This window comes from Mauremys mutica, chromosome 7 (assembly GCF_020497125.1).
Source record: "Mauremys mutica isolate MM-2020 ecotype Southern chromosome 7, ASM2049712v1, whole genome shotgun sequence".
Lineage (NCBI taxonomy): Eukaryota > Metazoa > Chordata > Testudines > Geoemydidae > Mauremys > Mauremys mutica.
The window spans coordinates 84306118-84322074 of record NC_059078.1 but is presented as its reverse complement, the minus strand read 5'-3'; the positions used below and the strand labels follow the sequence as shown (position 1 = coordinate 84322074).

General features: G+C 45.4%; 1 protein-coding gene across 2 annotated transcripts in view; it reads left to right on the top strand.

Moving 5' to 3' along the window:
- The window catches only part of CTNNA3 (catenin alpha 3), a 967088-nt gene that overhangs the window by 501766 nt on the left and 449365 nt on the right, over positions 1-15957 (top strand). Inside the window, exon 1 of one of the 2 annotated variants that reach the window (XM_045025625.1) lies at positions 4152-4185. The exons of the other annotated variant lie outside the window; for it this stretch is intronic. The gene's annotated coding sequence lies outside the window, so the exon portion shown is untranslated. Of the gene's footprint in view, positions 1-4151; positions 4186-15957 lie in introns of those variants that run through there. 2 annotated transcript variants of the gene reach the window in all.

Here is a 15957-nt window from a genome sequence, read left to right as displayed (position 1 = left end):
TCAAAACCTCCATTTTATTTACAGAAACAGAGAGCTCACTCAGCCGGTTGAAACCGGCTGAGCTATCCCTTAATAGTCTAACTCAGTTGCCATAGTAACAAAACCCATGACAACCAAATACACAACATATTCCTCCCCCCCTAATAAGAACATCCCCTAAATAAAACACACACTAAACTAGAGAAGGAGGGTAGACTGCCTCCATTCCCGGCTAAACCCTGGGGATTATTTTGCCCCATAACCATGGGTTCGCCCTAACTAAAGATCCAGCCGATGAGGAGGCCTTCTGTCTCTAGGTGGATTACGGCGAACTTCTGGTGTTGTTGCACCCGAAAGTACTAGGGGCTCAGGGTCCGCAGCACGAATAGGTGAGGAGGTGGTATCAGCTCGTGCTGGGCAAAGGGGTATCTCAGCTGCCGGCAGTAATGGAGGAGAACAGTCAGGAACAGGTGACTCATGATTCGGTGTCTCACCAGGAGGGGTGAAGTCCCTTTGCTGATTTCAAAGCGTTTTTCATTGTCTGCACAAATCTTTCAGCTAATCCGTTGGTGGACGGATGATATGGTGCTGACGTGATGTGGTGTATCCCATTTGCATTAATAAAATTTTGAAACTCCTGAGAGACGAACTGCGGTCCGTTGTCGCTCACAAGTTGTTCTGGGAGACCAAAACGACTAAAGAGTCCTCGTAGTTTTTGGATAGTACTCTCTGCAGTAGTGGACTGCATTATAGAGACTTCTGGCCATTTAGAATGGGCATCTACTGCCACCAAGAACATGCTTCCTTCAAGGGGGCCAGCAAAGTCAACGTGAATACGTTGCCACGGGTTTTCAGGCCAGTCCCATGGGTGTAGGGGTGCCCACTGGGGTGCATTTCTTACACTCTGACATGACATACAAGCTTTTGCCTTCTCTTCAATAGCACTGTCCAATCTAGGCCACCAAAAATAGCTTCGTGCAATTTCCTTCATGCGCACTATGCCACAGTGACCGGAATGTAGCTGTTCTAACATCTGTGATCTCAGGGGTGGTGGAATAATGACACGCCTCCCCCACAACAAACAACCAGATTGGACCGATAACTCCGTCCGCCTGGACATGTAGGGAACAAGGTCGGGTGAGACCGGAGAGGTTTGTCGAGATTTTCCATGCATCACCAGGTCCATAACTTGGGATAATACTGGGTCAACGCGGGTTGCCTTCTTTATCTGAGTAGCAGTGATGGGTATATTCTCTACCTGTTCAAAGTAGAAGATTTCCTTTTGGGCACTATCTTGATGTTTGACCGGTAAAGGCAACCTTGAGAGGCCATGTGCATTGCCGTGCAGAGTGGATTTCCGATATTTGATTTCATATGTGTGTGCAGAAAGTATCAATGCCCAACGTTGCATACGACCAGCAGCTAATGGGGGAATGCCTGTGTAGGGTCCAAAAATTGATGTCAGAGGTCGATGGTCTGTAAGAAGAGTAAACTTTCGCCCAAACAGGTACTGATGAAACTTCCTAATTCCAAAAACAATTCCTAATGCCTCACATTCGATTTGGGCGTAGTTAGTTTCTGCTTTGCTTAGAGTGCGTGAAGCAAAAGCAATAGGTCTTTCTTCTCCTGAAGGCATAATGTGTGACACGACCGCTCCCACTCCATAAGGGGAAGCATCGCAGGCCAATTGCAGGGGGTAAGGATGGATCAAAGTGCGTTAGAACTTCAGAATTTAACAATGCATCCTTAGCTTTGTTAAATGCAACATCACAGGCTTCAGTCCACTTCCAGGCCTTGTTCTGCCCAAGGAGCTCATGAAGTGGTTTTAGCAGTGTGGCTAACTGTGAGATGAACTTTCCATAATAGTTCAGTAGTCCTAGAAATGAGCGTAGCTGGCTTACATTTCGAGGTGGGGGAGCCTCCACAATAGCTTTAACTTTTGCAGGGGCCTTATGAAGACCTGCAGAATCGATGATGTGTCCCAAATATTCAACAGAGGGCTTGAAGAATTCACACTTGTCTTTGCGAACTCGTAGGCCATACTCTTCCAGTCGTTGTAGGGTAGCCTCTAAATTCTTTAAGTGATCCTCTTCATTTCTTCCAGTGACCAGGATATCATCCAGATAGCACTGAACTCCTGACAAGCCACACAAGATCTGGTCCATAGCCCTCTGGAACAGGGCGGGAGCCGATGTGATTCCGAAGGGTAGGTGACAGTATCGATAAAGCCCCTTATGAGTCATAATAGTCAACAGCTCTTGGGACTTTTCATCGACGTGCATCTGTAAATATGCTTGACTCAGATCAATCTTACTGAACTTTTGTCCCCCAGCCAGGCCTGCGAAGAGGTCATCGATGCGGGGAAGCGGGTATTGCTCTGCACACAACACTGGGTTGACAGTGACTTTAAAATCACCGCAAATCCGGAGAGAGCCATCTTTCTTCACTATTGGAATGATAGGAGTGGCCCATGAGCTATGGGTAACTGGTATTAGGACTCCATTGGTGACCAGGCACTCCAGGTCTGCTTCAACTTTTGGCCTGATGGCATATGGCACAGTTCGGGCTTTCAGATATTTTGGTGGACTGCCAGGTTTAATGTTCAATGTCACAGTGATTCCCTTCATACTTCCCAAATCATCTCCAAAAACAGCAGCATGTTTCCTTAGTATAGGGGTTAGACTGGTTTCTTCTTTGGTCATCCGGTGCACTTCTGCCCAGTTCAGCTGAATCTTCCCAAGCCAAGACCTACCCATTAAGGCTGGGTAGTCACCTCTCACCACAAACAGTGGCAATTTAGCCACCTGTCCATTGAGCTCCACCTTAACATCAATAGTGCCCAACATGGGCACAGCTTCACCTGTATACGTCTTCAGAACAGTTTTTGTTGCCTTAAGCGGAAGATGCTGTAGCTTTTCTTTATACACAGTCTCAGGAACCAGCGAGACAGCTGCACCGGTGTCTAGTTCCATGCGTATAGGTTTGCCCTCCAATAAGGGGGTTACCCAGTATTCATGTGAGCCCGCTGCCAAAGACAAAACATGCAGTGGCACTTCCTCTTGTGAGGAGGTGTCACCTTGATCATCCTGGGTCTGCTCTAGGGTATGCAAGGTTCCTCTTTTTGTCGGCCAGACCACAGGCCTCTTTTTCTTTTGTTTACAGGCATACTCAATGTGTCCCTTTTTGCCACAGTGTCGACACACCAGGTCCTTACACCAGCATTCTGATGCCTGGTGACCCAGCTTACCACAGCGGTAACATTCTTGACTCTGCACCGTTTTGTGGGTCAGTTCTTGTGACACTTTTTGCACCCTAGGGGATGCACCGATGTATTGTGCCTCCCTTGTAGCCAGTTCCATGGAGACAGCAATATCAACAGCCTTCTGTAATGTAAGCTGAGCCTCTGTCAGTAGGCGCTTCCGTATAGCTTCACTGCAGAGGCCACACACTAACCTGTCACGCAGGGCATCATTTAACATCTCTTTAAATTCACAGTGTTCTGCTAGCTTTTTTAAAATGGCTACAAATTGTACAACTGTTTCATCTTCCTTTTGGTCTCTTTTGTGGAACCTATATCTTTCAACAATTACCAGTGGTTTTGGGGAGAAATGAGACCCCAGGATTTCCACAATGTCACTGTAAGATTTAGTCTCAGGCTTAACAGGGTGTAGTAAGCTGCGTAGCAGAGAGTAGGTTTTAGCCCCTACAACAGTTAAGAATATTGGCACCTTCTTTGCTTCTGTAATGTCATTTGCAATACCAAAAAGCTCAAAACGCTCAGTATACACATGCCACTGCTCTGTATTCTCATCAAAAGTCTCCAGGGGCCTGGTCAGAGTAGCCATGATTTTTAGTTTCACTTTCACAGTCAGTGCAAACAAGCAGCTTTTTTTTCTTTGTTTGGTCTTTACCTTGACTTCTACTTCCTTCTGTTACTGGAGCAGCACCAGGATCCCATCCTCGTCGCCAGTGTTATATCCTTGGGGCAGCCGGTGTAGGAAGCAATCACTTGAGGCCAGAGAGCAGACAGCTAACCAAAACCTCCATTTTATTTACAGAAACAGAGAGCTCACTCAGCCGGTTGAAACCGGCTGAGCTATCCCTTAATAGTCTAACTCAGTTGCCATAGTAACAAAACCCATGACAACCAAATACACAACAGAAATGGCTACTGAAGGAGACTCTTCCTCCTTTGACTAGAATCAGGTGAGGGAGCCACCTGGATTGGGAGGTGAAGAGGTGGATTGTGGACTTTGTTAGTGAAGAGCTGGAGGAGACATGCTTGGGTCTAAAAGTCTTATAAAAATTAAATAAAACCCCTGCAACAGAAATAGGGGTCTCAGAGGGGGAACAGCAGGGGATAATGTAGAAAGACTCAGCATCTGTGTGCAGTGCCAATATTGCCACTGGTACTGCAGAGAATGAGGAGGTGGGAGCATGCTCACATGGAACATGGCAGGCAGTCTGAACAGGGAGCAAGTAACATTAGTTACAGGGATTTTCATTTCCTATATCGAAAAGATATTAACAATAGATTCAGTTGTTTTTCAAGAAAAGGTATCAGAGGGGAGGAAGGTATCCTCATGGAAACAGCTGCTCTGAGAACTAATTTGCACAAAACCAGGAAATGGCATGGGAGAAACATTTGCACAGTGGGCAACAGAACACCATCATTACTAAAGCGGGGAGAAGGGCAGAGATGTTAAAAGTGAAAGCAGCAATATATCATGGAAGGTGCACATCAGTAGACATACTGTTGAGTGACATAAAGTCTATTATCCTTTGCCAGCTGCACTGGCCAGCCCCTGTTGTGTTGTAAAATTTGTTATAAATGAAGTTACTGTAGCTGATAATGCTATTGACATTATCATAGAACTCAGCTGTGACGTTAGGCACAGCTCTGAGCAAGAGATGGTGTGTGAACTGTACCATTCCAGGAGTAGCCCTGGGAGCAGCGTGACTCACTTCTGAGTCACCATTTTTTCCCCTGCTTCCCCCTTGCTGATACGGGGTAGTAATTTGTTCCTGCCTTATTTCAGCAGCCAGCTCTGGGAGACATGAGGCAGGCATGATAGGAAGTGACAGTTTAGAAAGGATATTTGATGGCTGGTTTCGGTGGGTGTGTCGATGTGGAGGGAAGCAATATCCTCTCCTCCTAATCCACCATTTACCTTTCCTGTTTCCCCAGTGTGGGTTTCCTCAGGAGCATCCCTCCTGTGCTCTTTGTTTGCCTTGACTGGGGATTCTCACAGCACACCTCCTAACCAGACATGACAAACCCATGAAAAAAATGCAGAAATTGGGCTTGTTTTTGGCTTGTAGCTTGTGGCTTGTTTGGTGTATAGCTTGTTGCTTGTTGTACCTTGTTGCTTCTTTTTTATTATTGGCTCCCGGCAAGCAGGGTCAAGGGGTAAGCAGGGACAAGGGGGGAGAGAGTCAGGGATGCACAGCGGGCCCACCACAGTCCTAGACTGTACTCCAGGAGGATCTAGTCACATAGAGTGTTGGGATTCTTAGGGATTGGCTGTTTTGGCCTTGTTCTGAAATGGGATTAGCTTGATTTTTGGCTTAATGTGAAAGTCGGGGTGCTTATTTACCACGTGAAAGTTGGCAACTGTGCTCCTAGCCCTACTTGCTGCTTCATCCTGCTTCTCCCCTCCCAAATGTTGCTAACCATTACTGGGGCTTCTTCTGGTCCCCGAGCTGCTTCCTTTTAACCTCCCCTCCTGCATTATACTCTTCCTGTCTGAAGGCTTCCTCTAGGGCCTCCTTACCCTTCTGGCTTCTGCTGCTACCCCAAACAGGGGGCTTCCTCCAGGTGATTTCCACCCAGCAACTTCATGCTGCCCTTTATGTGAGTTTTCTCTGGGACTCTCTTCCTTGTCAGTTTATACTTCCTGGACTGTGGGCTTCTCAGGGCCTCATTGGCTGCCAGCAGTTCATGCTGCCTACTGCTTCCTTTCCTTGTTCCAGCATCCTCCTCCTCTGCAGGATCCAGACTGACCTGTGTTCAGTATTCCCAAACCCCAGGCAATCCTAATTCACAGAAGCTTTATATATAGCTATAAAACCACATAAATTGTAATTATAACACTGGGAGGTGAAAAAGTGATTACACAGCAGTGCCCCGGTCAAGTAGGTCTGCAGGGAGCCCTGCCAATGAGCTATGGGGCTATGGATGAGTCTTCAACAGAGAGATGGCTTGCACCATCCCTCTTGCCACCCACATGGAACTAGGTACCGTTTAGCCAAAAATGTGCATCTGCTGTGCACATTTTTCTTTGTACAAGTATTTTGAAATTACATTTAAATTTTCAGACTATTATGGAGCTGCTTATTATTGTTCTGAGATTAGAAAGATATCACTATTATAAAACATGATATCATTGTCATAAAATGTCTGCCAACCCATATTTGTATGCAGTGTTGTAGCCGTGTTGGTCCCAGGATATTAGAGAGACAAGGTGGGTGAGGTAATATCTTTTATTGGATCAACTCCTGTTGGTGAGAGAGACAAGTTTTCAAGCTACACAACTCTTCTTCAGGTCTGGGAAAGAAGCGTCACAGCTAAATACAAGCTTGATCAGAGGGTTTAGCATAAGTAGTTAACACACATTCCAAGGAACCATCCAAGGTGAAGTGGCCCTTTAACACTCCTATAGTCATAAGACTAAAAAGGCATTAGTGAGTTACAGATTTAATGATGGCTTATTACAACAGTGTTTTTATTATGACCATGGTGTTTTATGTCTAGCAAAGTTATGAATTTAAGCCCATAAACTCATCTATTGAAAATGTTGTGCAAGTTTTCTTTGAGGATGAGGACTGAGAGGTCAGAATATGGAGTGATAACTATATGAAAAGTGTTCACCTACAGGTGATACAGTTTCTTTGTCTTTTATCATTTTCATGTGTGAGTTCATTCGAGAGCATAGTGAATGTCTGGTTTCACCCACAGGATGGTTGTTGGGGCATTTAGTGCACTGGATGAGGTACACCCCATGTTGTGATTGGCATGTATAGGACTCAGGGATCTTGAAAGGTGTGTTGTGGGGAGTGTTGATCATTGTAGCAGTAGAGATAGGCCTGCAGGTTTTGCATCTGTTCTGGCAGAGTCTGGTGTTGCTTTGAGTTGGTGTCTCCTGGTCTATGTGGACTTTGCTTCTGATGATGAGGTTGGACAGGTTGGGGGATTGTTGAAAGCCAGAAGAGGGGGTTCAGAAAGATTTCATTCAGGATTGGGTCCCATTGAGTATGGGTTGTAGTTGTTTGATGATACCCCATATGGGTTCTAGTGTGGGGTGGCAAGTGACAACTAGGGGTATGTGGTTGGAGTGGGTTTTATTTCTGTATTGAAGCAGGTTCTCCTGGAGTATTTGGGTGGCCTGTTCTATGATGCAATCCATTTCTCTGGAGTGTCCTTATCTGGTAAAGGCAGTTTTGAGTGTGTTAAGGTATATATCCTGGACCGTCTCCTCTGAGGTATATTCTAAGGTATCTGAATGTCTGGTTGTAGATAACAGATTTCTTGGTGTGTCTGGGGTGGTTACTGGATCTCTGAAGATAGGTGTGGTGATCCAGGGCTTTCTTTTATATGGTTGTCTGTGGGTTTCCATTATTGAAGCTGATCATGGTGTCCAGGAAGTTGATGCTAGCGTGGGAGTGTTCCAGACAGAGTTTAGTGGACAGGTGCTGGTTGTTGAAGTTGTGGTGGAAATCTGAGGGAGTTGAATTAATCTGTTCAGAGGATGAAGATAAAATTGATGTATCTCAGGTATATCATTAGTTTTGTGGTGTATTTGTCCAACAATTCTTCTTTAAGGTGGCCCATCAAGAGTTTAGCATATTGTGTAGCCATTCTAGTACCCAGGACTGATTGCATGGTTTGGACAAAGTATTTGTTGAATGTAAAATTGTTATGGTGAGGATGAAATGGATGTGTTTGGGGTGGATATCTGAGGGTTGTCCATTATCTTGCAAATATTTGAGGCAACCCATAGGACTATGGGTGGATATGGACTCTGACTCTGATTCAGCAAAGCATTTCAAGTCCTATCAGAACAGCAGCTTTCACATGGGCAAACCATAGAACCTGAGTTGATGAATCTGTTGTCCATCCCTATTACACCAAATATTTCATTATATAGAAAGGTTAAAAACTACACTGTGTGATAGGCAAGCTCTGGCTGCCCATGTCAAAGTATATGTTTCTTTGTCGAGGCACTGCAGTTTATCAGCATCTTTGCTTTTGTGCATTACTTTCAACCAACAGTGCTCCCATGAACCAAATATGAAAGTAAATCCATCTTTTTCTTTTAGTCTTTATACAACAAATATATGTATGGAATTTTCCCAATTATCTTCGTAATTATCAGAACATGGAAAATCTCTTTAAATTTAGTGACCTTGTGTAAAATTTTACACTAGTGGCAGTTGTTTTCTCACACTTCTTTTATAATTCGGTATGAAAACTGTAACTTTTTTACAAGTTCTACCTTTGGATAAAGGTTTAGCAAGGAATAAATGATAATAGATCTTTCTTTCAAGCTAAATAGTAAGAAAGGACATGAAGTATTTTTTTAGCCATTTTTACAAGGACTGATGTCAGTTTTACTGTGTTTCTTGGTTCTTGCTCAGTGAATGAGCTGTATCCGTGGAGGTCCTATGGTTGGTGAAAATGATATTGCCAGTTTGATTACTTCCTTGAACTAAAGTCAATCATTTAACTATAGTTTGTACATCTAATAACATATCACAGGTAATATTTTGATTGGTGTTCACATTTTTGCTTGAGAATTTTTAAAGTAGTTTTCTTTCCATAGAGAACTGATCTAATGAAATATAGCTTATATTTGCAGTGGGGTTTGTTTGCTTTAGTTTTGTCTTTTGAAACTATAAACAAAGCAAAAGACATTTATCATATAGTCATACTGTAGTTGGTAGGGAGGGAAAATTTTCACTCCAGTCATTTGCTCATAAAGTCTCTCACAAGCTCTGCAATTAATGTTCAGTATCAGTACAGTCCCAGAAAAATCAAACTTATGTGTTCAATACTAGCCTCAACCTTTAAAAAAATGGAATGTAGGTCTCCATGCCATGTTCAGAGAAAGCTTTGGGTACAACGTGACCCTGATTTAGCAAGGTGTTTAAGCACATCCCTAATCTTAAGCATGTGAATACTCTCATTAAAATTAGGACTGTTTTTAAGTACTTCAACCTCACTGAATTAAGGTCTGTATGCATTCTGGATGAATTGAAGTCAGGAAAAATAGGGTCATCTTGCTTTCACATGGAATGCCACCTCTTGCTCAGGCCATCTATGGAATCTATTCCTGGTTGCTTGTGCATCTGACATGGTACTGACAGCAAGCAGAAGCACAGGACTTGCCTGTCCCTTGATGGAGGGAGTCAGAGGAAATGCTCCGAGAAGTTCCTCTCAGTTTTCCTTTTTCTAGCCCATTTCAGGAGTTTTCGGGTGGGGAGCGGGAAAGCAGTATTCTGGGCCTACATTAAACTAAGGCCTTGTCTACACTACAAGACTATTTCGAATCAACTTAGTTCGAATTTGTGGATTCGACCTTATGAAGTCGAATTTGTGTATCCATACTAAATACACTAATTCGAATTTCTGAGTCCACATTCACGGGGCCAGCGTCGACTTTGGAAGCGGTGCACTGTGGGAAGCTATCCCGCAGTCCCCGCTGCCCATTGGAATGCTGGGTAGAGCCCCCAATGCCTGCTGGGGGAAAAAATGTGTCGCGGGTGGTTTTGGGTAACTGTCGTCATTGAACCGTCAATCACGCCCTCACTCCCTCCCTCCCTGAAAGCGCCTGCGGGCAATCTGTTCGTGCACTTTTCTGGTCAGTGACAGCGTGGACGCCACAGCACTGCAAGCATGGAGCCCGCTGCGATCCTCGCCGTTTTCTCCTCCTCGCACTTTATCGTCCACCTCTTCCACATTCAGCTGCTGAGAAATTGGGCTACTTTTCAATGGTTCTGCAAGCACTGGGGGACCATAGGGGACGTTTTACCAACATGAACGTCGGATGGCCGGGCAAGGTTCCTGATGCGTGTGTTCTCAGGAACTGTGGGCTGCTCAGACGCCTGCTGGAAGGTAGTTTCTTCCCGTACCACGAAATAACTGTTGTGGATGTGCATTTGCCTATAGTGATCCTCGGTGACCCAGCCTGCCCGCTAATGCACTTGCTCATGAAGCCCTATACAGGCGCCTGGGACAGTGACAAGGAACTCTTCAAATACCAGCGAGCAGCGAGCAGCGTGACCTGTGACTGTTCAGTTTCTTTACAGAGAAGCTGAACCTGCCCCTGTTTCTTTACCCAGTTACTGTTGACTCTCCTCTTCGGTTAAATACCCCGTTCTCCCCGTTTCCCCCACTTCCAAGACACGTGTAAAAATAAAATACATGTCACACTGTTACTGAGGAGAGGTTTCTTTATTCATGACTTTTCGTTAAAGGGTTGAAACTGGAACGCAGACTGTGCTGGGTAGGGTGTGCGCTGATGTAAAGACCGCCTCTAAACTCAAGGAATGACAGGCTCCTGCTCCTACAGCGGTCCGCATTGCCGGACTGCTTGTTTCAACGGAGCCTGCTATCCCTCCTTTTTGGGATTCTGTGTGCGGGTGGCTATGTGGCCTTGTGGCGGAGGAGGACGGATACAGATTCCTCTGCTGCGTGACTCAGCGGTCCAGGACAAGGACCGCTGTATAAGATCTGTAACCGCCCTCCCCCGCTAAAAAGTCACATCCCCACCGCCCACACAGAACCTGGAAACCACCTCCCATACCGACCACGGTGCCTACTGACTGCACTGTGTGTGTGACTCGCTGCTGATCCGGCCCCCGTGTCTGTACCCTGGGAAAGGTGCCTGTCCTATGCAATTAGCAACGCACTTCCCCACGCACCCCATTCAAACACAGTCTTCAGTGAAAAAACATGACGGAAACAGTACTTAACAGCAAAGTATTTTTATTACTTAAGTACACAGTTATGGGATGGGACTGGGATTGGGACTTGTTTGAGTCCGGAAGGGAAGGACTTATGCAAACGTAGGGTATGAGAGCTTTTGGTTACTTGAGCACTCTGCTGGGGTGCAGTGACAGTATTCACGGCCCAGGGCGGGTATCCTCCTGGTTATTTAGGGTGAGGGGGGTATGTGACTTTGTGGCGGGGGAGGGCGGTTGCAGAGATACTGCCGGGGGCTCTGTCCTGCAGCGGTCCTGCAGAACATACACAAGGCGCCGGAGCGTTTCCGTTTGCTCCCTCACTAGTACAAGCATTGCTTGAGTCGCCTGCTTGTGTTCCTCACGCCACCTCTCCTCCCATTCGCTGTGTGAGCGCTGGTACAGAGAGACTTTCTCCCTCCACTGCCTCTGCTGTTCCGCCTCGGCTAGGTAGCAGCCCACACATTCATCGAAAATCGTGTCCCTTGTCTTTTTCTTTCGCCACCTAATCTTCGCCAGCCTCTGCGAGGGGGATGCTGTGGAAGGTCTGGAGACAGTGGAAGCTGTGAGATGGGAAACAGTTAGTGAATTCCTTGCAAAGATACTTTTTTGCGAACAATTAACTGAGTCTAGGCTGTCTCTGTGAATTTTTTGTTGAGACCCCTGTGCCTGCTGTTGCACAAATCATTTGCGCGGTGGATTCTGGGTAAATGTCGCCAGTCATTCCTTCCTCCGGGAAAGCAACGGCAGACAATCATTTCGAGCACGTTTTCCATGAAATGCCCTGGCACACGCCATAGCGTGGCAACAATGGACCCTATTTTGCCTTTTGTGTATGTCACCGTATGTGTACTAGATGCCGCTGACAGAGGCGGACCAGCAGCGCTACACAGCAGCATGCTTTTGCTTTTGCATGACAGCAGCGATGGTTACCAGGCATACTGTACCGTCTACCATACCATGAACTGGTAAGAAGACGGTAATAAGATGGTCCTGGTTACCAGTCCTTTTGCACTGCCCCATGTGCCAATAGGCTGATGATGAGGACGGGTAGCAGTCCTATTGTACCATCAGCCACCCATGGCGGGGTGGGAGGAAGGATGTTGTTGTTGAGTGCTGCAGCAGCGCGTCTATCTGCAGCATTCAGTACAGATACGGTGACATGTAAAAGAGTCAACAGAGGATTGTTTTCCCTTTAACTTCTGGGGGTCGGGGGGGGGGTGCGTAAATTGCCGAGCTATGCCCCGACCCACCGCGGACACTGTGTTTGACCCTAGAAGCATTTGGAGATCAGCCAAGAATGCAAATGCTTTTCGGAGACAGCAGGAACTGTGGGATACCTTGCGTCCTCATTCCCCCCTCCTTCCATGAGCGTCCATTTGATTCTTTGGCTTTCCGTTACGCTCGTCACGCAACTGCGTGCTGAGTCTGTGCTATGCCGTCTGTCCGGAGATTTTTTAAAAATACTTTGGACCAGGCGTAACATTACAGTAATTCCCCTACTTAGATGCAGGAGTCTCCGAGCGAGATAACCGTGAGGACGGGCACTGAAGGAGATAGAGAGCGCATGCTGCGTGAAAGCTAGCACGAACCAGGGCCCGATGCAGCCGTGCTCGGGGAGGCAGTGCTCCCTGAATACCGCATGAAAGCCTCGCGCGGAAAAGTGTGCTATCACGGAGCACCCAATAAGGCAGCTCTCCCCAGGAACCTCCTGCTGATGCTTATCGATTAACGGCAGGAGAGCTTCGTGGAGATCTCCAAGGAGGATTTCTGTTCTATCACCATATATACAGAGACCTCCTTTTCACACACTTCAGATTCCTGTTATATTAAGAATAAAAGTTAACATGGTTAAAGCACTTACCGACTGCTCCTACCCCTGATTCAGAATCCGGGTTCATGGCTGGGGAGGGTTGGTAGGGGATCTCCGTGACGGTGATGAAGAGATCCTGGCTGTCGGGGACACCAGCGTTGTAAGCGCTGTCGCCTGCCTCGTCCTCCACAAACCCTTCCTCATCTTCCCTGTCCGTGAACATCGTCGAGGAACTGTCCGTCGACACTGTCCCATCATCAGAGTCCATGGTCACTGGTGGGGCAGTGGTGGCAGGCTCCGTAGCATCCGTTGGCCGCTTTGATTTTTTGGTAGGCTTGTCTGGGGTCCTTGATTTTCACGTGGCACTGCGTTGCATGACGGCTGTATCCTCTGTCTGTATCATGGCTTTGGAGACCTTCTCGTAGGTCTTTGCATTCCGTTTGTTGGAGCGCAGCTCCGAAAGCACAGACTACTCGCCCCCCACACCGATCAGATCGAAGAGTTCCCGGTCAGTCTATACCGGGTCCCTCTTTCTATTCAGAGATTACATGAACTCCTCTGCTGGAGAGCTCTGCATTGCTGCCGGTGCTGCTGAGCTCGCCCCGATGTCCAACCACAAAATGAGATTCTAACTGTCCAGAAAGGAAAAGGAATTCAAATTTTCCCGGGTCGTTTCCTGTGTGGCTGGTCAGAGCATCGAAGCTCGGACTGCTGTCCAGAGCGTCAACAGAGTGGTGCACTGTGGGATAGCTCCCGGAGCTACTAAGTTCGATTTCCATCCACACCTAGCCTAATTCGAACTAGCCATGTCGAATTTAGCGTTACTCCACCTGTCGGGGTGGAGTACCAAATTCGAACTAAAGAGCCCTCTAGTTCGAATTAAATGGCTTCCTGGTGTGGACGGTTGAGCGGTTAGTTCGAATTAACACTGCTAAATTCGATTTAAAGTCCTAGTGTAGACCAGGCCTAAGAGATTTATGGGGGTTGAACACTATAGTGTCCTTAACCAAAGGACATTGCAAGATCAATACACTAAAGCCTTGTCTACATTGGCAGCAATGCATAGGATATGTGTAGCTCCCTACAGTGCAGAAAGGCTCTCTAGCAGCTCCCTGTGGTGTGGAAAGACTCCAGCAGCGGGGAGCTGCCAGAACCTTTCCCTTCTGCCGCCCTTCCTTCCCAGCAGTGGGGAAAGGTTCTGGCAGCAGAGAGGCAGTGGGATTGCACTGTTAAAAGTAGCAGTGTAGCTGTGGAAAGTACTGCTTGGGTGTGTAGAGCCATGCAGGGTATATACCCTAATGTTTTCGCATGTCTTTACTCACCTAAGAAGTGCTCACTATCTACACTGCTATTTACACCTGTGCTACAGGGGTGTGCAGTGTGCGTACCCTACATGGTGCCCTAAGTGCAGACAAAGCTTAGGTTAACAAATGTTAGGCTAACATGGAAACATTGGACTGAGCAAAGATGACCCTGAACCAAAACCCCATTTCTGAACATCCTCCAACATCAGGATTGTCCTAAATATGAACCCAGATCTGAAGTTTGTAAGTGACTGTTATCTTTACAATGGGTTGAACTAAAACTAATTCTGACTACCTCTGGTATTTGAAATCTGGACCCTAATCCAAATGTTGTAGCTTGAGGCCATGTCAGATGGAGAGGGTGGAATTTCACAGACAGGTTATTGCTGTACTAATGTATGGAATACATTTGTTTAGGAATCAATTAGGCAAAATCCAAAATATTTTGATCTTGTATTTAAAGTGCACAGCCTCCAGTTCTACCAATCAGAACTCCCATGTTATGAACCAAATTGAGTTTGCTCCCTTGTCCTCTGCAGGCTATTAACCAAATCATTTCTGATAATGTCTTATCTAACTTGTTCTTGAATATGTGAGGTTAATTGTGAAAAAGATTGGTTGTATATTTGTGAACATATATATTTCTCAGTGAACATGAACCATTTTCAGTTGTATTTGAAATAGACAATGTATTTTGTATCAGTATGTTGGAAAACTGAACATCACTGCACAACTAATCCCTCTCATTCCATTTGATTTGGCCAGTAGAGCTATTTCATTTATTATAGGTCCATTAGAGAGAGCACTTCTCAACTCTCTGCTGCAACTGAATTCCTGATCATGGCTTAAAGGGGCATTGTTCATTGATTAGCATGGTGAATACTAATTACAGCCATGTGCACTGTTATATCATCTGTGGATAATTGTATCCTTATGATAGTTATCAGATATCTGTTAACCTCAACACTTGAAAAGGCTATATCATTTCCTTTCTAAAACAACTCTAGCTAAATCTTCTTTTTAAATCTCCTAAATTGCAAAACACATCAGTGCTCAGAAGAAAGGCAGAAGGCAGATTACTGTGACTGTTGTGTAAGAAGTGGTAGAAATATCAGCAAACTAAATTTAAAAGCCTCATCTCAATAAATAGTTTGATTAGTTTACATTCTCTTTAACTTAATGCAGTATTAATCTTGTAGAATTGCTATCATTAACATTGTTTATATTACAGTTATAATAATGTAGAAAAACAACATAGAAATACCTTAATAATCACCCTCCACTCATGGTACCTTCTTGGCATTTAGCCACTGAAGAATCCACAGGAGTTCTGTGCTTGGGTCTTTCCAGATTTTATATCAAATATATATTTTACTACAATTGAGTACAGAAGGAACTTTTATGCTTATTCAAGGCTAAATCCTCAGCAGGTATAAACTGTCATAACTCCACTGAAATCATTGAGGTTATGCCAGTTTACATCAACTGAGGATCTGGCCTTTATTGTGAATTATAATATTATAGGTGGGGCTGGTAGCATCACTTATTATTAAGGTTGACCTACACTTCCCATTAGAAGCCCCATTTTCAGATGCCACAAATGTTGCCAAACTAACCATTTAGGCAGATTTTTTTTTAATGTTTGGTGTCTGCTTCAACCTGAATTTTTGTGGAAAATTTCAGCCAAAATGTTTCAGACATTTCTGAGAATGAGGCTAGGGGAAAATATGATTTTTGCCCATGTTAAAAAAAAATCTGGTGATCTTCTCTTTGATAAGCTCAAATGCCCCATGCCTTGGTGCCAACCTACTATTGCTATCGGTTGTTCCATTAGGAGAGAATATTAATTCTATGCAACCTTAATTCAGCCTCCTTGTTGTTATACATTATGACACAGCC